This window comes from Podarcis melisellensis (genome assembly GCF_964234715.1).
Source record: "Podarcis melisellensis genome assembly, chromosome: 1".
In the NCBI taxonomy this organism is placed as follows: domain Eukaryota; kingdom Metazoa; phylum Chordata; class Lepidosauria; order Squamata; family Lacertidae; genus Podarcis; species Podarcis melisellensis.
The window spans coordinates 125,805,026-125,829,887 of NC_138528.1; the positions used below are offsets into that span (position 1 = coordinate 125,805,026).

At 42.5% G+C, this 24,862-nt stretch overlaps 1 protein-coding gene across 5 annotated transcripts in view; it reads right to left on the bottom strand.

Annotated features, from left to right (window-relative positions):
- The window catches only part of RAPH1 (Ras association (RalGDS/AF-6) and pleckstrin homology domains 1), a 72,689-nt gene extending 51,824 nt beyond the window's left edge, over nucleotides 1-20,865 (bottom strand). For 2 of the 5 annotated variants that reach the window (XM_081903938.1, XM_081903937.1), the window contains exon 1: nucleotides 20,452-20,865. The gene's annotated coding sequence lies outside the window, so the exon portion shown is untranslated. The remainder of the gene's footprint in view (nucleotides 1-20,451) is intronic. The other 3 variants (XM_081903940.1, XM_081903939.1, XM_081903941.1) reach the window with 2 other exon arrangements.
- Nucleotides 20,866-24,862: the final 3,997 nt, after the last annotated feature.

Sequence of the window (24,862 nt, forward strand, 5' to 3'; positions counted from 1 at the left end):
TTACATAGGTAATTATTAAGCAATAACAGGGTTGCAATTGTTGAACTTTGTAGCTTGCGGCCAATAAAATTATTTTTTGTTCTGTTTAATAAAAGGTAGTTGTAAGGACTGAATGGTGTTCTACCATCCCAACGATATAGCTCCCCCCCCCCCCCCCCGCATTGCAACTACTAAACTTGTTTTTCACCTTGCCAATCCCATTAAGGAAGCCACTTTTCTGTTCTATTCTGTACCTCTCTTTCCACCTGTTTTCAGCTTCAATACCCATGCCCCTCTCCTTTTGTGGCAATCGGAACATAACTATTACTGGGATTTTACACTTCAAACTTTGTGATACAGCTCCCTGCTAAAATGCATAAAATAAACTTAGATATTGCTCTGTCCATTTGTAGTAAATTTCATCTCTAAATAAGTTTATCAAATATATACTTAGAATACAAATATATAATACACAAGGAAATAAATATAATAGTATAATATTTAATGCATAATTTCGTTATTTACTGTTATCATTCTCCATGCTATCCTCCTGTTGTTATCCTATCATTTCAGCAGTGATGTCTCAAACGCTTCAATTTCAAATTTTTGCTTACAAACGTGAGACCAGGATTTTTCAAACTGTTCCTTTTTCTGCCTCCTTTCCCTCAGTTTACCAATTTTGTTTATTCAGCAAACTATTTTTGTACTGTAGGAGTTGCGAGTATATGCCATTTTGTGACCAGTAATGTTCATGTAGTTATTAACAAACAGCCTCCTAAAATATGCCGTTAAGATAGCATGTCTGTTTTCATATAACTGTGAAGTATTAATAAATAGTTTAAAGGTAAATGATAATGAGTCAGTTTCAGTGTTTTAATAATCTTTTCTCAGTATTATTTCACCATTTCACAAGCTCCATCACATGTGCATGAAATCAACTCCAGATTTTCCACATTTCCAATTTTGACTACAGCATTGTGTATCATAAATAACACTACTACATCTTAAAGGAATTCTCTTTTATACTTACATTTGGAGATAATTCTAAATATAACATTCTATACTTCTTCTGCAATATCTTTAACATTCTTTGCCATCTTACTTTAAACTTGTTTCCTTTACCAGATTATGTTGTTGGTGGAGATACTCCTTCAGGTATACCTGGCTGAGGCCGTTTAGGGCGTTAAAGGTCAGCACCAACACTTTGAACTGTGATCGGAAATGTACGGAGAGCCAATGTAGATCCTTTAGGACCAGTGATATATGGTCCAGTTGGCCACCCCCAGTCACAAGTCTAGCTGTTTTATTTATTTATTCAAGAATTTATACCCCACTCTTCAAATGTATATGCATTAATCAGAGGTACTTACAGCAATTAAGATATCCTTTTAAAAACATAGAGACAGTCTCAGCAGCTAAAATGCAAAGCTCATCACAGAACACATTATTTGCCTGGTGAGGCAAAACCTTGCAAGAACAGAGAAGTATTTAAAACAGCAGAAGACAGCAAACAAACCATTGAAGGCTGACTGAACCAACTATGCTTTGGGGTTTTTAAAGGTATTTACTATCAGTACAGGGTAAGTGCAATATAGACCCATGGGCAAGCATTCACCAACAGCCTTGCTGCCATATTCTGAACCAACTGAAGCTTCTCAAAGCTCTTCAAAAAGGTAGCCACATATGTGGCTACATGCAGCCAATGTAACAATTCAATCTGGAATATTAATTTAAACTGTGTGTTACCATGAACTGGGCTAACCCTCTTAATTCCCCCGTTTAGGGATTTGTTAGTATTTTTAACGCCTTTTGGTAATTATGAACAGCAAGGTGCCACCCAGTCAGCAGTCCCCAAATAATTCCCTGAAAGTGAAAATACGAAACCATGTTGTTTTCATATTGTAGATCAAGTGTCTCTAGGTAAAGAGAATATCTCAGATGAAAACATTTTCCTGGATTGCTTTACAAGGGATGGCAACTTCATGATCATTCTTCGCCAAATCACAGTTCCACATCAAGTTAAAACAAGCATGAATGGAAGAGGAAGGAAGCTCTTATTTACGTCCTTACTTAAACAAAAAACCTTATGTCACTAAAACAGCTGTGCAGCGTATTGGCATGGTTCAGATAGATCAGTGTGTGTGAATAACATCCCAATAGAACAATTATTTTCCCTTCCTCATAAATATCCTCCTTGGCATGAAGACATGTCTACTGAGATTTACATGAACCAATTCCAGGACACAAGAAAAACTGTGCTATCAAACTTACTTCACCACCCCAATTTGGTCAGTTGTATTTTGGTTTAGTAAGTCAAGATAGGAACAAAACTTTTGCCTGCACAGGGAACTCAAACTGCTCTCCACTCCTTTGCACAACTCACAATTAAAACAGGATGCCTTCAGTTAAACATAGTTTTCTATTTTGTCCAAATTGGGGGACTATGGTTACCAGCCTTAGAACAATCTAGAACAGTGGTTCCCAGAGTGGCTGGTACCACCCCCTGGGAGTGGTGGGATTGCCTGAGGTGCCAAGATCAGGCTACCAGCGGGGACAGTCCCCGGATTTACAAATCAGTCCCCATACAAAATCCACTGAAGTTGAAAAGTGTCCCTGGATTCATTGAAAAAAAATCTGGCAACCTTATGCTAAGAGGCAAGGTGGTGGCACAGGGGTGCTGGAGGTGTAAATGTCTATCAGACTGTGAAAAGACTTTGTATCACTGGAACAAATTCATCAAATTTGTTGAATTAAATAAAGTAGTTTTAAGTGGATTTTGAATAAATGTGCAATTAACTGTTATAGTTTTGAATTTTATTTGTTGATATATTCCTTAGTGGGTTATGCAAATCACTTTTCTGAATAATGCTTTTCAAAGGGCAGGGAGCACCGAGGATGAGTTTATGGAACCAAAGGAGCGGTGGCCACAAAAAAGTTTGGGAACCACTGGTTCAAATTGCTCAATTGCTTGTGCTACAAAGAGAGAGGCAAAGGGCTAATTCATGGTTCACATCATTAAGCTGACATATGATCATTAGAATGAAGCCACTGTGTGAAGAGTTAATCCTTTCCAGTGGTTTTCATATCTGAAATAAATAAAAGAGAGTTTGCGCAGTTTTAAGTATGATCAAAAACTAGAATTTACAGCTGGTTAGCCAACTCTAGTTGACAGAGCATGATAGGTGTAAACCACAGCAATATCTGTGCTAATGTAAAATCTATTAGTTAAGGTTAGTAAGGGAAAGGCTAGTACAATTTTCATATGACAAGGCAGAATGGGAGAATAGAATACCAGCCCATAATCACCACTGTTGAGTGCCAATCATTTCGAAGAATCTATTTTAATTTGCAACTTAGGCAATTGACCAAATGCACCGATGAACCAATTACAGACTTTTTAAAAAGGCTTTATTAAGAATGATACAGTACAGAAATAAGGCCTTATAATATTGACCTTGAATTTGGATTTTAACTGAAAGATGTAGCAATTTTTAACAAGTCTTATTTCCTGTACTTAAAACTTCTGCTACCTGATAACCATGAAAAACCAAAAGTGGACAGATCAGAAATGGATGTCATGTGACAGAATTCAGAGAATCAGCTCCTCCAGACTATTATCAGAGTCCTGTCCCACTCACTTAGAAGTTCCCATAACGTAAATGTGATTCTATAAAATGGTCAATAGACTGGTCAGGTAATGTGAAGTAGCAATAATATTCTTCAAGCATTAAATTTACTAGATTCTGGGCAAAACTGTGTGAGTATGTGCAAAGGAAGGGAGGGGACATTGAAGGCCCTTATGCACAATTTCCCCCCAGGCGGAATCATTGTTGCACCTCACACAATGGTGAGACCTGGGCAAGTGAGCAGGCTGTGATTCAGAGCCTTGTTATCTGGCTTAATGCAATCAGCTGAGCAGCAGGCTGACTCCTTGCTTATGGGAGTGGGACTTTTTGAACAGACCTGCCAAGGGCGGTAGATCTCCTGCAGCAGGCCAACACCAATCACCCTTCAGGTACACCACAAGAACAAAGCTGTCACCTCATATTGTATTTTTACTGCTTTCTCCCGTTTTCTGTGGGGAGAGGTGTATAAGGTTTTATCATCAGGTTGCATATGAACCTGAAGACATTCATTCCTACACCTTCTTAGGGTGACAACCTGATACTGGAGTAGTTTTTGGTTCTTCAGGTGAGAGATGAGGGAAGTAGGTGGTATTTATACAAGGCATTCATTCTTAAGGGGGAAGTGTTATTGCTTGGCTGCTGATAGATACACAGACAGACAGACGATAGATATAGATAGATAGAATGAATATCTATCATATCTCTCTCTCTCTCTCTCTCTCTCTCTCTCTCTCTCTCTCTCTCTCTCTCTCTCTCATCTATCTATCTATCTATCATACTGCCCTTCTTCCAAAGATCACAAGGTGGTTTAAAGCACAAAAATACAAAATAAAAACACAAATACATAATGTAATAAAACAGACAAAGAAAGAAAAAACCATTAACCTCCCTCCCACCCCACAAACACATTTAAAAGGCCATTGAGTTGCAGACTAATAGTGGGGATAGATTATCTCCACCAGTAACCCTGCGTGAGAGGTGAGGGGGCATTATTGGCAGGAAAGTTTTATTTAGGAGAGGGTCAAAGTCTCGTGGTGTAGACATGTGAGTCGGTGGTTGATGTTAGATTGAATTATAGGAGTGGTTGCGATGAATGAATAGTTTAACTGGCGGGCATGCTAGAAGACTGAGGTTTGAGTATGTTGGTTTATAGCATTTATCTGTTTGTTCTGAGCGTTGATTATGAAAGGGTGCTCTTGAATAGAAGTGGGTGGAATTTTTTGCTACAGTTAGATTAAGCTGTCTTTATCGCTGGAAAGGAGGGGCTAGGAATTTAATTAGATCAGTTTGTTTAAGTACATGATTGACTGGTCATATGGTGGTTTGGAAAGAGTTTGCTTTTTATTTTGCTTAGTTGTCAATTATATTATTTTAAAATGTGGGCTTTTTATTATGTAGTTTATTATAATTTGTAGTATTTTATTGCTATTTTTAGAGGTCATTTTGTTTAGTTCTTTAGCTGCTATGTTCTAAAACTTGGCATTTTCAGTGTTATTTCTGTAGCTTATGCTGATATTAGACAATGCCCAGACTTAATTGTTAATTGTGATGTTCTATACAGTGGTGCCTCGCAAGACGAAATTAATTCGTTCCGCAAGTTTTTTCGTCTTGCGAGTTTTTTGTCTTGCGAAGCACGGTTTCCCATAGGAATGCATTGAAAATCAATCAATGCGTTCCTATGGAAACCGCCTTCAGACCAGGTCTGGGGACAGTCTGTCCCCCGACCTCTTCTGAAGGCTGGGGGGGGGGGGAGGACAAGGGCTTTTCTTCCCACCCCCAGCATTTTAAAAAACCCTGGGACAGCAGAGGACTTCTCCGCTGTCCCGGTTTTTTTAAAAATGCTGGCGGGCGGCAGCGAAGGCTTCGCTGCCACCCGCCAGCATTTTAAGATCGTCCCGGACAGCGGAGAAGTCCTCCGCTGTCCCGGGGTTTTTTAAAATGCTGGCGGGAGGCAGCGAAAGCTTCGCTGCCCCCCGCCAGCATTTTAAGATCGCCCCGGATAGCGGAGGACTTCTCCGCTGTCCCGGGGCGATTTTAAAGCCCCCGGGAAGGCAGGCGGGGGGGGGAGCAAAGACTTTCGCCCCCTGCCAGCCTTCAGAAGAGGTCCAGGACCTCTTCTGAAGGCCGGCGGGGGGCGAAAGTCTTTGCTCCCCCCCCGCCTGCCTTCAAAAGCTGTCCAGGATAGCAGGAAGCGCTTCCCTGCTATCCCGGACCGCTTTTAAAATGCTGGCGGTGGGGAGCAAAGCCTTTCGGCCCCCGCCGGCCTTCCTGGACCTCTTCTGAAGGCCGGGGGGGGGGGAAGGCTTTGCTCCCCACCGCCAGCATTTAAAAGAGGTCCCCGGAGATTTCCCTATGGGCTTTCTTCTTGCGAAGCAAGCCCATAGGGAAATTTGTCTTGCGAAGCAACTCGCAAACGGAAAACCCTTTCGTCTTGCGGGTTTTCCGTCTTGCGAGGCATTCGTCTTGCGGGGCACCACTGTAATGTGAATTTTTTCAGTACTTTATTATTTATACTCTATGTTTTAATATTTTAATACTGGCAACTGTTTGAAATCTCCCCCTCCCAAATATAAGTGATACACGACTTGCCTAAATAAATAAAATAACAAGAGACTTTTAATCATCAGTGGGTTTTACATTTATGCCAATTACAAAATATAAGTTTGTTAACAGTAACTGCATCTATGCCTCAACCAGCAAAGTACTGTTTGCCCCTCTGCAGCCTCCTGTGCCCACCAAAATCTGTTTGAGGGTCCCCCAAACCTTAAGAACAGACTGGGGGCTCCCAGAAAGCGGAACTGGTAACAATCCACTCCTTCCCTTCTGCCCATTAGCTGATGTCTCAGTGGAGCAACTGCAAAAGATGCCCCAACTGGATTCCACACATATGCCATTTTCACACATTGTTAATCCATAGTCTAGCCCAGATAAAAACTGCAGGTTCTCCATTCCAACTGATTTTGGCCACTGATATTAGCACTAGAATGGTCTTCCACTCTACTACACACTAGAGTGCTCTTCCTTCAGCATGGTCTCCAAAATTTACCAAACTGAATTTCATTGTCGTAACTCTACGTATCAACATAAAACTATCAACATAAAAAGATGACAAACAACATGATACATCTTCATAAGGCAATTTCAAGAAGATGACTAAAAACAATGATTTTAACAGACTGCCCAAGCTTATGGGGCCACCATGCAACTGGCTACAAAAAACTATTTTTCTTTGTCATTTGCTATGGGGCTTCATAGGTGTGGCCCATAGCCTGTGTTTTCAAACTGTATAACAACATCTTTGTACACAACCTTTCTCAGAATTTAAGGGGACTGCTTCTAAGACTTTTAAGTTTCTCATCTATGTGTCCATGTGGTCTATAGTGGCATTGAAATATGCATAGGAAGATCTCAGGATAAAAATAGATGATCCCAATTTAGAATGTTTGTAGACCCACCTGCCCCTGAAATCTATTTCTGCTAAAATTAAGAAGGCAGTTCTCAATATTGTATTTCATTGGCACTGGATCCTGGTGAAACATCATAGTATTAATCCAAATATATTTCCATTGTGCTGGGGGCTTTGTGGGTGGAACTGTACATATGTTAAGCATTACAATGATTTTTTCCTACAATTTCAGGCAACTCCTAAACCCAGATCCTCGTTTCCCACTACTGTCAAAAGATAGTGAGTTACATTTTTCTATGTAACACAAGGAATTTGTTGCTTTATTGCTGGCAATAGTGAAGGCACAGATAGCACGCCACTGGAAATGCAAAATAGGGTTGTGAAAGAAAGGATGGTTGGACAGGATCTGGTCTGTGGCACTCTCCGAAAAGCTCACTTACCATAATAGACTGGTCCACAGCACTTCAAAACAGGATTGTTTTGAATCAATTTGGTTTCTGTTTTTATGTTGTGTTAACAGAAAGTCAACTGTCAGGTCCCCAGTTACTCAGGTATCACTTTGGAGAGAACTAATTCTTCCACATGATGCTAAGCTTAAAACAATAAGCTACCATCTACTTGCTCATATTAATCATTCCCTCTACATCATCTTGTATTCAATTACAGAAAATGTGTATTCTCCTTTACTTTCTGTGTTGCGTTTTTACTTTTTTATCACTCTGGCTACTTATTTTTATATTACTCTTGAACTGTATATGTTCAATAAAAACATTAGGGGGGAAATTATATACTGCCCAATAAAAAGGTAAAAGTAAATAACCCCTGGGCAGTTAAGTTCAGTCAAAGGTGACTATGCGGTTGTGGTGCTCATTTCACTTTCAAGCAGAGGGAGACGGAGTTTGTCCACAGAAAGTTTTCCGGGTCATGTGGCCAGCATGATTAAACCGCTTATGGAGCAACAGAACACGGTGGTGGAAACCAGAGTGCACAGAAACGCCATTTACCTTCCTGCCACAGAGGTACCTATTTATCTACTTGCACTGGTGTGCTTTCGAACTGCTAGGTTGGCAGGAGCTGGGACAGAGCAATAAGAGCTCACCCCATTGCAGGGATTTAAACCACCAACCTTCTGATCGGCAAGCCCAAGAGGCTCAGGGGTTTAGAGCACAGGACCACCCACATCCCTACTGTTCCATAACAAAGGTGTCAACTAAGAGGTTAACAGTAAAAATTAAAACCATAATATATAAAAGTGAGACATAGACATGAAATAAAAAATGGCTACTGGCCAGTATAAAAATGTAATAAGAAAGTAAGTAAATGGCTTGTGCACCATACACTAAAAGATTATCCTCCTAACTGCAGGTCTCTGTGGTCTCTGAGAAGAACACTCTCCTGACTGAAAACGTCATCTGTGCAAACAAAGAAATGCACTGAGCTACTTTGATGACTGCTTCACATCTAAACTTCCTCAAGATATTTTGATCTGTGGATGGCAGTCAATAAAAGTCTCTACTTGTCAAGAGTACATAATTTGCAATAGAGAGTCTAATAATACACACCACTGTGTTGTGTGAACCCAGCAACTACTGACATAATTGTTGTATGTGCTCTCTGCCATAATTGGAACTAAAGTAGTTTATCCTCAGAATGAATGGCTTAGAGACTGGAGTGTTTCAACAAAAGACAGATCTCGACAGAAATTTCTCACTCTGGATCAACCAGCATATCCACATTTTATTTAAATTAAAGACAGCTGGAAGGTTTTATGAAGCAAGGATAAAAATAGGCATCTATCCAGTTGACAGAGGGATACCCCTGCCAAACTGTTTCCCTTGTGAAACAATCAGCTGCTTGGCGGTACTTGATCCATTCTCAAGAAAATTTTAAAAAAGGTTATGGAAAATGCATCTTGCATACAAGTGCCAAAATGAAGAAAACTCCCTAAACTAGTTAAATATCTCATTTTATATAAAACTAAATTATATACGCCTGAGGAGAGAGAAGGATTGTACTATGTTTAGCGCAATCAACCAGGATGTAGGATTAATAGCTTTTATTGTTTTTGGAATGTTTCTAATGTTTTTAGAAAAGGTGGAGGGTAAAGAGGAATAATTAGATCCTTGTATCTCATCTATTTGTAATAGAGAGAACATGCATTAATACATAGGCAAAGCCACTTGCTGTTAAGAACAACTTTTCAAAAATAAAAAATTTTCGGAGTGCCCTTTCCTCTGTCTCTGCATCCTATTATGGTGCTTTGAACTCCGTATTTTGAAGAGTTATTACATCTTATAGTCAAACACTATTAAAAGGTAAGCAGGATTATTCTGGTTAGGACAGGACAGACAAGGCAGCTTTCACACTCATGCACACCTGACCTCCCAGTGCAAATGGCTTAGATTTTTATGAGAAGTCAAACACTTTAGCAACAGTACAGTCACACCTCGTTTTGAGTCCGTCCCGTTTAGGGTCTATTTCGTCGAACGTCTGCGGCAAACCCGGAAGTACCGGAACAGGTTACTTCTGGCTTTGCCGCTCACGCACGCGCAGAAGCTCTAAATCGTGCTCCGTGCATGCGCAGCATGGCGCTTTGTTGAGCATCCCTTTTGTCGGGCGTCTGGGGCTCCGGAACGGATCCAGGACGCAAAAGGAGGTACGACTGTATGCGCAGCATGTGCAAGGTTGTAAATGGAAGCAGTTCAAGACTAACAAGAGGAGATATAGTAAGATAGGGGATTTCCTTAGATTTATTTGAATCAGACGGTCTATGGGCCAAGAGTAGCTTTCACCATAACAAAACAAAACAAAACCACTCCATAGTTACATAGAGAAAAACCTGAAAATACTAAATACTAAAACCTAAGCAGCAAAATACTAAAACAATGTGACAAACATGAAATAAAAGTCATAGAGGTGTTTTGCTATTATTGGCATAATGCTGAATCCTTCCTTGAAGCAGATAATGATGACCACAACTTCTAGGATTAGTCAAAATGTTTGAGAAAACACTGTACAGTACTGTACTTTATCTTTGTGGATTTCTGAATGGTAGCGACACAGTATTCTCATGGAATCAAGTTCTCTTTCATTTTCATCTACAGTGGTACCTCGGGTTACAGACTCCACTAACCCAGAAATAGTACCTCGGGTCAAGAACTTTGCTTCAGGATAAGAACAGAAATCGCACGGTGGCGGCACAGCAGGCCCCATTAGCTAAAGTGGTGCTTCAGGTTAAGAACAGTTTCAGGTTAAGAACGGACCTCCAGAACAAATTAAGTACTTAACCGGAGGTACCACTGTATAACTTCCTGCCCCGCCGACACAGAACATGTTGCAAGTGTATTGCCATTTTGTTGCTCCACTTGAGTCATTTATTTTGGTTTCCTCCCTGCTCCCCCCCACTAAGGTTGCTCCCGCCCCAGTAAAAGCTATTCATTAATGACAGCCATAGTCTTTCATAATTTTACTAGGGCCATAGGTTCTATTTGTTTTGTAGCCTACTTCAATCCTTCAAAATTGAACCAGCCCTCCTTCTTTAAGGCTCATGTAAACAAAAGGAACTGTAGTGAGAGATGTGGAAGGGGGTGCAGCATTTGACACAATAATTGCTACCTTAGTAAAGAAGAAGAAGAAGAGTTTGGATTTGATATCCCGCCTTTCACTCCCTTTAAGGAGTCTCAAAGCTGCTAACATCGTCCTTTCCCTTCCTCCCCCACAACAAACACTCTGTGAGGTGAGTGGGGCTGAGAGACTTCAGAGAAGTGTGACTGGCCCAAGGTCACCCAGCAGCTGCATGTGGAGGAGCGGAGACACGAACCCAGTTCACCAGATTACGAGACTACCGCTCTTAACCACTACACCACACTGGCTCTCAATCATTGATCAATCACTGATCAATGTTAGGTAGCAGACAGACTTGCTCTTAAAGTTCTATTCGTCTTACAGATACAGTAACATATATTGGCATGGGAGTGGGCAGAGAAGGGAACTGTAAAACAAGAGAGAGGAGGATAGAAATGAGGGCGTCTTGGGTGCAAGGGAGAGTTGGGAAAAGGAGGAGGCAGAGAAAAGGGGACTGAATTTTATAAAGGTGTGTGCACAAAGGGGGCTGCATATAGGAGAGAGGATCAGGCATGGAAATAGGGACGAACTGTGTGCAAGGGAAAGTTGAGAAAAGCAAGGATGGCTTTTTACAAGAGTAATTGCCACCTGAACTTTTCTCTTGGTGAGCACCTGAGCAACAAACTGAAACTAACCTTGCTCCTGGAACCACCAACGTCACGTGCATATCCACCCAAGCACACATCATGGCTGGGGTAAGGAAACTATTCAGCTCAAAGGCTGCATTCCCCTCTGGGCAACTTTCCAGAGCCCACATGCCAGCGGTGGGTGGGACTAGAGACAAAAGTTAGTGGAGCAATCAACATGAATTTTAACTTTATGCAGTAGGCTAGCTTCTACACAAATCCCCGCAAGGGACACCTACGCATTCCTGCATTGAAGGGGGTTGGACTATATGAACCTCAGGGTCTCTTCCAATTCTACGATTCTATGAGTCTGTAGCATGTCTATGCTGAATTTTTTTTTTTTTGTACTTGTATTGCTTCTTTTATATCTTATATTGTATTACATTGCATTACCATTTGAATTCTATGGAATGCAAATTGCAATACATACATTAGAAGAAACAAAAAAGCAGTAAAAAAGCAATTAAAAATCATAACAGCATTTAGCACAGTGCACTGCAACTGCTACAATAGGCAAAAAAATCATTAAATGGTCCACCGAGACCATCAGCAATTTTCAAGTGGTCCACAAAGGGAAAAGGTTTGCCAAACTGCATTATGCCATAAAAGCAATTCACTTTTAAAGTTAAAAAAATAGCTTTTAAAACAATGCAGGATGGTCTTCTAGTGAGAGTGTGTGTTTTTTTGTGTTAATAGGCATAATAAAATGTGTACTTAAAGTAAAAAGAAAAACTGAAAAATGTGACCCAGATAGTTTAATGGTTCTGTGGTTCTCATTCATCATTTTAAAAACATCTCTGACCTAGTTTTATGTTTCTAATATTTGATATGCTTTTGCCAAAGAAACCAGATTACATTTTTTTTTTTAACAGAAAGACAGTGCAACTGTTTGGAATGCTAAGCCATTACTAGATAATGCTAGCACCTAACATCCTATAGTCCCAGAAGGGATAAACTATAGACTATACCCACAGCAGTCATATACACAACATTTTTAGAAAAATTCAAAGGCCCTTGTTCACACATACTAAGCTGCTGTTTGTTTAACAAAGCATGACTGAACAACAAGCAGTCCCACAGGTGATCAAACAAACCATGGCTTTTTTCTCCAAAGCTTGATTTGTTTTCCAGTTGATCGTGCTTTGTAGCTAGATTGCGCACCTGGGTTGGGATGGACAAACGAACCATTGCTATGGAAGAGTGCCAGGTTTACAAGTAATACCAAACCACAGTTAAAATAAACCAAATTAATAAACCAACAAAAAGCATGGCTTCAGATTGTGGGTTTTAGCATGTCCATATAGCTCAGCAGGGTTTGGGTAATCAAAAAACTATGGTGTTAGAATCTCAGGTATATAAGCTAATCACCAAATGGGACCTTAAACCTGGGTTACAGTTGCCACAACGGTATGTCTAGGGACCACCACCCCCAGATATTATCATAATCACCATCATTTCTATACCACTTTATGTTTTAAAGAAAAAAAATCTCAAAGTTCACATTAAAACATCAAATAAAACAACTCAAAATAAAACAAATTCAAGCTTCAAGGAAAATATTTCAGATCCTTCTCTGTGACATTTTGCTTTTCCCATGTTTATTTACCTACTTAATTTATACAGCTGCCCTATAGCAGAAGTAATCTAGGAAGTCAGTGTGGTGTAGTGGTTAGAGTGTCAGATAAGGACCTAGGAGGCCAGAGTTCAAATCCCCACTCAAGTCATGAAGCTCACTGGGTGACCTTGGGCCTGTCACAGCCTCTTCATCTGCCTCACAGGGTCACTGTAGGGATTAACGGAGGAGAGGGTGAACCATGTACTCTTTGGAGAAAAAGGTGGGATATAAATGCAATAAAAGGGACCCGAGTGGCGCTGTGGGTTAAACCACAGAGCCTAGGACTTGCCAATCAGAAGGTCGACGGTTCAAATCCCCACGCCTGGGTGAGCTCCAGTTGATCTGTCCCAGCTCCTGCCAACCTAGCGGTTCAAAAGCACATCAGAGTGCAAGTAGATAAATAGGTACCGCTTCAATGTGAAGGTAAATGGCGTTTCCGTGCGCTGCTCTGGTTCGCCAGAAGCGGCTTTGTCATGCTGGTCACATGACCCGGAAGCTGTACGCCGGCTCCCTTGGCCAATAAAGCAAGATGAGCGCCACAACCCCAGAGTCGGTCACGACTGGACCTAATGGTCAGGGGTCCCTTTACCTTTACTAAATGCAATAAATAAGCTCTTCTGCTTACCAGCTTAAGAAAGCTGGAGGGGCCAACCAGACAGAGATGTCATTTGCCAACCTGCCATTCCAGAGACCTCCATGTGGTCACAGATGCAACTGTGCCAGTCACAAAATGTGCCTGACGCCTAACAATTACTGTATAATGATTGCAGGATACCAGCAATGGTTTTCCTACTGTATATAAGGATGAATTATAAGTCTGGAAGGGCAAGCTTGATTTTTAAAAAATATAGAACTAGTGATATTGTCACATATGAGTTCAGAGCATGTACTAAACACACACACACAAATGATGGACTAGCTTCCCCCACACCTACAGAAGTCCTAGATTTTTCTTCTTCAAATAAGCCTAGGTTCTTTCAAAGGAGAGGAGATGACATATGTTAGAAACTGAGAGGAGGTACAAACATGTAGCCTCAATATAAATGGTGAACAAATTGTAGAATAGGTGAGGGGAGAAATGAAGCTTGGAAAGAAAGAAAAAGGCTATTGGTGCAATCCTTGCTAAGGTAGTGGTACACACAAGATGGCCGGAGTCACATGCCCCTGGTTCAAATCGGCCCTATTTGCTAACAGGTTTTTCCAAATGAACACTATCTGCATAGCTCATTTCCACCATAATGCTTGTGTGATGGAAATGACAGGGGGATAGTCTGAAAAATAACAAAGCTGCAAAATATTTGACACAGTATCCCAGAGCTGCACCAAATGAAGAACCTGTGCAACAAGGAGAAAGGCTGGGAAAAGAGTGATGAATGGAATGAAAAAAGTGTTAAAAGTAGTGTGGCTAGACAAAGATGAAAACTACAGAAATTTGGTCTGCTTCATACATATAGAAATTATCAATGACGGTATAAGGGTGTAACTCATGAGGAAACCAAGCTAGAGTCACAAGATTAAGATAATGAAACATATATCTGATGACAGAAAGAACTTCTGTAAAATAACTTTGGTTGCTCATAATAGATCAAATGGTTTTAAGATACCACTTGAAAAGAAACAAACAATATCTTAAACAATAACACACTGATTATGGCATCAGCTTTTGTGGACCGCAGGCCACTTAATCAGATGCACTGAGTGTAATACAACCATATTATGCATACATGTATATGGACGGAAGTGGAGTTACAGGAGAAGTCAACTGTAAAAGTACAGTGACCAAAGTAATGTACAAAACAATATAAAAAACAAGCAACATATCACATAGGGAGAGGAGCAGGTAAATGAACCCATGATAAGGTGGTTGACATTATTAGACTCTGTAACAGTGCTGCCTGGGTAGATATGGGGACAAAGCTGGCATGTGGTTTTTTGCAGTGTCTGGTTCTTGCATTTATGGCTTTTTTTACCAGGCCTCCTATTGCTGGTTTGTAACTGTACTGGTCTATTACCCAAGGTCTGCAAGATAGGAGTGTCATAAGAACAAGCCATGGCAACATTTTCTGGGCCTCTACAAATGTAAACCAACCAATATATCTACATGCCAAAAAAATAAAAATAAAAAAAATGCAGAGGAGTGTTTTGAAAATATGCCATGTGCAGAAATCAACAAGCATCCAAAATATTGTTCCCAAAGCATGATCCAATCACGTTCCTCTTTCTCAATAAGGAATAACCTTCCTGAAGATATTATCATAATTAATGATGGAGACAATGGAAGATAAAATCTTTCCAGTTCTCAAATCAGGGATTTATCAAACTCCAGATATCCAGAGGAAATAGCAAAACTAACTATGGTCTAAAGGCAGGACAGGTTAATAAAAAACCAAACAAACGAACAAAACCTAGGACTGAGTTTATACACAGCTGCAGATAAAAATGAGTAGTGAAAATAATCCTAAAGGTTTTCATTTAGCATTAAAAACGGTAAAATAAATGGTATGCGTTGGATGTGTCTGACTCTGAACCTGACACATCAATGGGCATCAAGTCCCTAAAACCAAATGGTGTTGTGCCTTTAGAATATTAAAAAGCAATAAAGTAAGCACAAATAATATCATTTAAGAGTGTTTTATACACAGGCAACCCCCCCCCCATTTGTGCATTAGCCCAACCCTCATTCCAGCCTCTTTGAGATCGAAAAGGACTCATGTGTCAGTGGTTGCACATCAATGAAACGCGCACAGAATGGTTGCTGCCCATATTGGGGAGGGGGCAATGGAGGAGACAATGGAAAATAAACTATTTCCAGTTCTCAAATCAGGGATTTATCAAACTTTATCAGGTCTGTTGTACAAATGTTCCAGGGAAGATTTGGTGCTGGAGGGGAGGAAAGAGAGAAAGGATATATGCTTGCCATATTTGTCTTATACAGATTCCAGTTACTAATCTTGTTCTTTGAGGAAGAATTGCCTCAACCTTGTTTGTAGGTACCTGTTGCTACCTGGTTCCCTCACCTCCCTGCACCCCTGCTCCGAAGCTTAACTTCCTCTTGGTGGGGGAAGGGGACTTCTCATTGGTTCCCAGTTCAAAATAGGGAAAAGGTCCAAAATTTCTCAAAGAGGTGGCAGTGTACGGCAACCCCACCTGCAGGGGAAACAGCAGCCACCAGGACAAGAGGTGATGGTGCAGGTCAATGAGGAGTCTGGGTTCCAGCTGTGGCTGAAATAAAACACACTTCCTTTTTCAAAGTGGAGAGCAAGACAACTAGGGAGAAGTGGTGCCAGAAGGCAATGCATTGGAGAGTGGTGGAGGGAAGAGTTCCCAGCCAAGGAACAGCTGCAAGAGCGGCCTGGTTTTTGTCTCCAAGCCTAACATACCAGCTCAGTGCCTCCTCCGCAACAGTAGTATACCTACGGGACCACCTGTATGCCCCACAGAGGACCTTAAGGTCCATAAATAGTAACACCCTAGAGGACCTGGGCCCTAAGGAAGTCAGATTAGCCTCAGCTAGAGCCAGGGCCTTTTCAACACTGGATCTGGCCTGGTGGAACGCTCTGCCTCATGAGACCAGGGATCTGATTTCTTTCCACAGGGCCTGTAAGACAGAGTTGTTCTGCCTGGCCTTTAGCTTGGAATCAACTTGATCTCCTCCCCCTCTTTCCTTTTTCTTTCTGTGATGGAACTCCTATTTGGGGACTTCCCTGGCTTTTTTCTGGCCCATGTAGGACCAGTCTGGATAGTTGGCCTTGGTGAAGACTTGACGTCTTCATCCCTAAAACAGTTTTTGATTTGAGTTCCTACTGAAATGAGGCTGCATTTTAATGTTTTAATGTTGTATTTTAATCTTGTTTTTAAGTTGTATTTCAATCAATTGTTTTTATACCTGGTGTCAGCTGCCCTGAGGGAGGGCAGGGTATAAATAAAATTTCTTCTTCTCCTTCTTCTTTCCTAAGTGTGGCCACCCCTGGGACTCACTGCTAGAGCTGATCCCAGTAATGGTGCATGCTACTTCTCTGCCAAGGGCACTGCAAAAGCCAACCCCCTCACCACCACTTGGTGGGATTCTGCACAGCTATTTGCTATGGAATTGTTCCAAGTTTCCCTGAGCATAGTTTCACCTGTGATGCTGTCCTGAGCCCCCCAGTAACAACCTGATTATACTGCCCTTAAACATGCATCTCGTGCCTAAAACATTGTAATAACAGTGGTACCTCTGGTTACGAACTTAATTCGTTCTGGAGGTCTGTTCTTAACCTGAAACCATTCTTAACCTGAGGTACCACTTTAGCTAATGGGGCTTCCTGCTGCTGCCGCGCCACCAGTGTGCGATTTCTGTTCTCATCCTGAGGTAAAGTTCTTAACCCAAGGTACTACTTCTGGGTTAGCGGAGTCTGTAACCTGAAGTGTTTGTAACCCAAGATGTTTGTAACTCGAGGTACCACTGTAAATGTAAAACAACAGAGAAAGGATTTTTTAAAACCCACATACAATAGAATTGCCATAACGTTTAAATGCGTTAGTGTTTGATAAATTAAGAAACAAGTGAAATCAACAAAGAGATGCAACCTCATATGAATATTTTAGATTCCAGAAGAGATTACTGTATTTGCAGACTGATCCTCAATGTGTTCAATAGGAATTGCAGTTTACTCCAAGTATGAATAAGATTACAATCCCAGTTGTGGTCTCCCTCAGCAATATTTCCTACTCACGTGTACTTTCCCCAAACTGTCTCCTTAAAATTGCTTGTTCCCGAAATACCATTGTATTCTGGAATGCAGTGCAACATACAGAGAAGGGCTACATACCAAGTGAGGCATAGCAAAACAACTAGATCTATATTCTGTACACATAGCCGTAAAAGAAACTGGCACATTAACAGCCCGCACTGTCAAATTTAGTCACTGGAGAAAGACACTGAGACGCTGGAATCTGATTCAGCATTTTTCCAGATCCTTACACTTCTCCGCCCTTTCACTTACAAGGGTTGCTTCAGTAAGCAGACGGCTATAATTTAACAGGCTACACAAAAGTGGCAAAACTGTTCAAATATGATATGTACCTGCATTTCTACACACATATTTGGTTTCAGGAAACTGAATCTTAGAGGGAGAAAGACAAGTTTTTCCCCCCAAAAGAGTAACCATAAAAATTAATTTGAATTAAACCAGAGAAAACTGTGATAAGCCAGCTAATAGCCTTTCAGATATAAAATGTATTCATCTTGCACTACTTTAGTGTTATCATTAGAATGGCAGCTTCCACCTCTTGTAAAAGGCAGGACCCTTGTAAAATATCTGCTTCTGGAACACTTCAAAAGTCCAAAGACAACCTCTTCTTGTGTCACTGATACCTGCTATGCATCCATTATTTCTTTCACATCTCTACAGCCTTATTTTTTTTTCTTGTTGTATATGTTTTCTTGGAACATGTACATATTGCCCACTACGATTCTTCTGTCTCCTTTACAGATTATCCCTCTCCACCTTTCAGTGCCACACTATCCTTCCCAGAATTCACATGACTTCTGGGCTCTAAACTACATTTTTTATAAACCACCCAGAAGACTTTGGTTGATGGGAAATCTAGAAATCTACTGAGTGAACTTTCAGATACATCACACTAAACTTGCCTTTGTTAACAACTGTGTGGGGTCTGGGGGTTTGTTTTTACAATCAAGCAGTATAGAATTTTTATGAAATAATGAAAATAAAAGAGATTTCTTACAACTGCTGGTATTAGGCGGATCTGTAACAGTGCTAGTTCAAGAAGGCACTTTCATTACCATTTCTGCATTATCTTAAGTTTTGCTCCTTTTTGCACAAGAGGCCAGTATACATTACTGCAAAAATGGGAACAAACATTATCAAACAGTTATCTACAACAAAAAGCATTTCTCCTACTTCATCCTTCCCATTTCACCAATAATCCTCACCATGCACTAGAAACCTCTCCTCACCCAAATGGTAGCCACCAGCTGTGCCGGCAGGAATGATTCTTCAACACCATGCCAACCCCACTATTCTCTGTACAGCTATGCGAACACATTCTGAAAGGAAACATTTATTTCACGCCAATCCATGCTTGCAACCCCTTTGCCCTCAAGTTCTTAATTTGTGAGGCTTTTGCGAGAATTATTCCACACGGATTTGCATATCCTTGCAAGAGAGGTGCTATGTTGGTCTGCCAGCTACACAGGGCGGAGTCCGCTGCCCCCCCCCCCCCGGCTGGCACTGCCTGAATGCCTCAGTCCTGAGCAAACCCTTCCTCTGACAGCCTCTAAGTCCGTTCTGAAAGCTCGGCTAAGTGCTATTGCTTTCCTATTTTTACGTTCAAATCTCTGCCTATTTGACAGCAATCCTCGGGAATGCCGCTGGGAGAGATTTGAGATTTGGGGGGGCGGGGGACAGGGGAGCTAACCAGAGTCCTAGACCAACCCCTCTCTCTCCAGCGCGCAGCCTGCGCTTAACAGATTCCAGAAGGAAGGAGGGGTGTAAGGGTGGAGGCTGGATCCACAAGCAGTTGGGTATAGCAACAGACAGAGAAGGGATGTACTGTAATGCTGTTTTCTGCTGCAAGCCCATCCCTCCCCTCTCGCATGCAGGCTGGAGGAAAAGGGGACTGGCTCCCTGGGTTGCTTGCTCCGTGGAGACCTTTCCTGCATGCAGAAATGCGCTGTACATAAATACACCCAAGTCATGCTCTCCCCCCCCCAATAATTCAGAAAAGACCCTGCTGCACCCATTCTCCCAATGAAAACACACACACACATAGATATGCATATATAGATGTGGGTATAGATATAGATATATAGATATGGATATATAGCTATACAGATGTGGATATAGTGGATATAGATATGGATATATAGCTATATAGATGTGGATAGTGGATATAGATATGGATATATAGCTATATAGATGTGGATATATAGCTATATAGAAATATAGATGTGGCTACAGATATATAGATGTGGCTTCAGATGTATAGATGTGGATATAGATATAGATGCAGATAGATATAGATTTGGATATAGATGCAGATACAGATCTATAGATGTGGATATAGATCTATAGATGTGGATACAGATATAAGCTCATCCCGGGGGTTGGGTGGGGTGAGGCAGGGTGGGGTACGTTTCGAAACATGAATCCCTCTCCCAACACTTACTTAGCTTTTTTTTTGGAGTGGGTGGTGGAGGAGGAAGAAGACATTCCTACCTCTAACCGCCCCCTCCCCACGCTGCGACCCGCAAGCAGGGACAATAAAAAAACGGGAGACCCTCCCCAGCGAGGGGGGGAGGGAAAAAAGCGCCCGGCGAAAAGGGGCGGCGGGGTGTGTTTGTGTGTGAAAGGGGGCGGCCAGGCTGAGGTGCTAGCGGGGGTCTCTCTCCGGCCCCACCCCACCGCACCCCCTTACTAACATCCCACCCCGGGGTTAGGCTCCGCCGCCTCTGCTCCTGGGGGAGGAGGCGGCGGAAGAAGAGACCCCCCCCCCACTTTCCCTCACACCCACCACGCCGGGTGTGGGGAGGAGGTTTCGGGGGGAAGGGAAGGCAAGCGGGGCTCTCACCGTGGCGGCGGCTGTTGCTCCTGCTGGACACCCGGCGGCGGCGGCTGCTCCTCCTCCTTTTCCCTCAGCGCCCTGGCTGGGCTTGGCTGCCTCCTCCGCCCGCCCGCGGAAACCCCTCAAGCCAAGGCTGACGAGATTCCTTCCTTCCTCCGACGCCTCACAATCTTTCTCTCTCTCACACACACACACAAGCCGCAGCAGCAGCCACACCGCGAGCAGCTCCGCGCAGCCGGCCGGGCTCCCTCCTCCTCCGCCCCGCTTCTCCTCTCCTCCTTCTCCTTCTTCTCCCCTCAGTCAGCTCACTTCCGGCGCGCAGGCCTCGCCGCGCCTCCCCGCCTTTCTCCTCCTCCGGCGGCGGCAAGGAGATGCCTCTCGCCCGGCTCCGCTCCGACTGGGCCTCCCGCGCGAGGAGGAGGAGGAGGAAACTAGCCTCGCCCTCCAAGCGCCCCTCCCGACAATCCGCGGAACGAGAGCTCCTCTGAGCATGCGAAGAGTCCACCCCGCCCCTAGGAGCCGAACTCCGGGGTCCCTCCGGGCCCGCCTCCAAACAAATATTCGACGGAGCCCCCCGCAAAACAGCAGTTGATGGGCCTTGCCATTCAAATGGCATCATGCGATGGGTTATGTGGGAAGGGGCTTACCTGCTGCCCCCCTCCATAAAATAATAATAATAATAATAATAATAATAATAATAATAATAATAATAATAATAATTTATACCCCGGTTTCCAGAATATGTGCAGAGGAGGGCAGCCTAGAGGATGAAAGGTCTGGAAATCAAACTTTATGAGGAATAAAAAAATTTAAAAATTGTCCAGTAGCACCTTAGAGACCCAACTAAGTTTTTTCTGGGTATAAGCTTTCGTGTGCATGCACACTTCTTCAGATGCCAAATTATAAGGAAGAGTTGAGGAAGTTTGGTATCTTTAACTTGGATAATAATAATACCCCGCCCATCTGGCCAGGTTTCGCCAGTCACTCTGGGCGGCTTATAGCACATAAAAAATGATAAAACATTGGACGTTAAAAATTTCCCGATATAGGGTTGCCTTCAGATGTCTTCTAAAAGTCAGATAGTCTTGACCATGGGTAGGCAAACTAAGGCCTGGGGGCCGGATCCAGCCCAATCGCCTAAATCCGGCCCCCGGATGGTCCAGGAATTAGTGTGTTTTTACATGAATAGAATGTGTACTTTTATTTAAAATGCATCTCTGGCTTATTTGTGGGGCCTGCCTGGTGTTTTTACATGAGTAGAATGTGTGCTTTTATTTAAAATGCATCTCTGGGTTATTTGTGGGGCATAGGAATTCATTCATTTTTTCATTTCAAAATATAGTCCAGCCCCCACAAGGTCTGAGGGACAGTGGGCCGACGCCCTACTGGAAAAGTTTGCTGACCCCTGGTCTTGATGTCTGATGGAAGGGCGTTCCACAGGCCGCCAATATTTTATTTAAATTGGTCATCTGTTTCGGTCGGGACCCAAGCGAGGTTCTGGTCACGGAGTCGTCGGCTCAGAAAGGACCACAAGGCTCATCTGGTCCAACACCCCCCGAAAAACGGAATCCTTCTGCCCAATGTGCGGCCCTGACTCACAACCCTGAGATTTAAGATCATGCGCCTCTTGCCGGCTGAGCTGAGGTTCTTTGCCAAGGCATGAAGAACCCTTTACACAAATATAAGATGGGTTGCCGGTTGGCCGAGGCGGTAATCTTTCGTAATGTGGCTCCCTGTGCGAGGCCAGAATTTGGTGCTCCCCAAGAGATCTTCTCCATTAGAGCCAGTATGGTGTAGTGGTTAAGAGCGGTAGTCTCGTAATCTGGGGAACCGGGTTCACGTCTCCGCTCCTCCACATGCAGCTGCTGGGTGACCTTGGGCCAGTCACACTTCTTTGAAGTCTCTCAGCCCCACTCACCTCACAGAGTGTTTGTTGTGGGGGAGGAAGGGAAAGGAGAATGTGAGCCGCTTTGAGACTCCTTAAAGGGAGTGAAAGGTGGGATATCAAATCCAAACTACTACTCCTCCTCCTCCTCTTCTTCTTCTTCTTCTTCTTCATCATCTTCTTCATTACAGATCTTCTCAATTTTTCACTCCCTCACCTTGGCACCCTGTGATGGGGGACCTCCCGCAACACCCTAAATATGGTGCTGCAGTCCTTTTAAGCATATGTGGTGGTCTTGTAGTAAGGTTAAAGCTTACTGGGAAATGATATACAGTAATACCTCTGCGAACGTCTGCCTTGTCTAGCGTCCGCTTCGGCAAATGTCTGCGCCAAACTCTGCGCATGCGCAGAAACACAAATCATTCTGCAAAACAAGGTACAACTGTACTATATAATGAATTGAAAAAGATGTTTAAAATAACGTTTTAAAAACAACAACAACCCAGAACCCTTCCTTTTGGCAATTCCAGTCATACCTCGAGTTGAATGTGCTTTGGGTTGAGCATGTTCGAGTTGCGCTCCACGGAGCGCGTTACTTCCGGGTTTCGCCGCTCGCGCATGCGCAGACGCTCAAAATGACGTCACGCGCTGAAGCGGCGAAACGCTGCACGCACAGACTCGCTGTCGCGTCTTGCGTTACATTTGGGATGCGAACGGGGCTCTGGAACGGATCCCGTTCGCATCCCGAGGTACCACTGTATAGGAACAGAACTACCCAATCTGATTTGTTCATCTACTCTAAATATATACCCGTATAAAACGGCAGGTTATTACAATAATCCCGCCAATGTTCTTCTCTGTTTACAATTTGTAAATATTCCATAAACCATTTCCATTCTTTTATAAACAGTTTGCTATCTTGATTTCTTATTTTTCCAGTAAGTTTTGCCATTTCTGCATATTCTGTAAGTTTTTGTATCCATTCTTCTCTTGTTGGGACTTCTTCTTTCCATTTTTGGGCAAGTAACATTCTTGCCGCTGTAGTCGCATACATGAATAAATTTCTATACAGTTTGGCTAGTTCTGTCCCTATAATTCCCAAAATTCTCTGTTTTGCTAATACAGAGTTAACTCCAGCTTGCTCAGTGTGATTTACTGCTGGCTTGCTCCTTTCAGAAGTAGGGCTGATCACTTTAGTCTCTTGGACCTATTACTGTTCTTGGGAGAGTGGTGTTTTTAGATGGTACTTAAAAATGTGAATATCTGGCATTGCTGTTTTAGCAGGTCCCCTGTGGCCCTGTACTTCTGTCTCAAAATCCTAACCTGATGCGCCACCTCTGATTAAGTTGGTAGTATTAATATTGTTTAATTTTTATGTCAAGCTGGTGTGTGGCAGCTGGGGGGGGGGAGTGATTTACAAATTAGGATCATTAGGGATTGAATTAAAATTGCCAATATCACAGTGTCATTACACAAACCCATGGAATGCTGTGTACGGTTCCGGGTGTTGCATCTTTTTTAAAAAAGCATATTTTTAGTAGCTGGAAGAGGTTCAGAAAATGACAACCAAAATGATCAAGGGGTTGGAGCAGCTCCCCTATGAGGAAAGATTAGAACATTTTTAAAATGCCGAGAATGCGAGGAAGCAGGGACCTGATAACAGAGATTATACACGACAGGAAGAAAGTGGGATATGGAGAAAGAAAGAAGCCTTTCTGCTCCTTCATAACACGAGAACCTGGGACCATCCAATGAAATGGAATGTTAGAAGGTTCGGGAGAGACAAAAGGAGGTACTTTGTTGCAACATGCACAATTAAGCAATTTTTTATACGTTTTTATATGTTCTGGAAGCCACCCAGAGTGGCTGGGGAAACCCAGCAAGATGGGTGGGGTATAAATAATAATAAAATTATTATTGTTGTTGTTGTTATTATTATTATTATTATTAAACTGTGGTCTTGGCTCCCAAATGATTTAAGTGACAGCCATCAATCCTGGGAATCGCACGTGTCCTGCTTGTGGAGTTCACCTAGGCATCTGGTTAGCCACTGTGAGAACAGGATTCTGGACTCGATAAGCTTTTCTTTGTTCTGATCCAGCAGGCTATAGAGCAGCTATAGTAGGATCTGGGAGTAAACCAGAAGCCAGGGTAAGGATTTAAGGAGGGGCACCGTGGTCAGAGCGATGAAGAGAGATGTGAATAATTTTAGCAGCAGAGTGTTGGATGGACTTAAGTGGATAACAGCGAGATAACAGTAGACCAGAGGAAAGGGGATTGCAACAAAGTGAGAGATTAAAATTCTGCCCATTCCTGTGCTCATGCAGGAAAGGCATATGAAGTACTACACTTCATTCTGAATTCACTAACCTAGATACTAACTACCTCCCAGTTCTTTTTCTTTTTGGTGCACGATTTGAATCAATAAATAGCGTTAGAAGACACGAGGCAGAAATTTGCATCTTTACCTGCCTTGGCCATAATAATAAAACGACATTGGCATTGTTCTTTCAGGCATTCAAAGAACTTCAG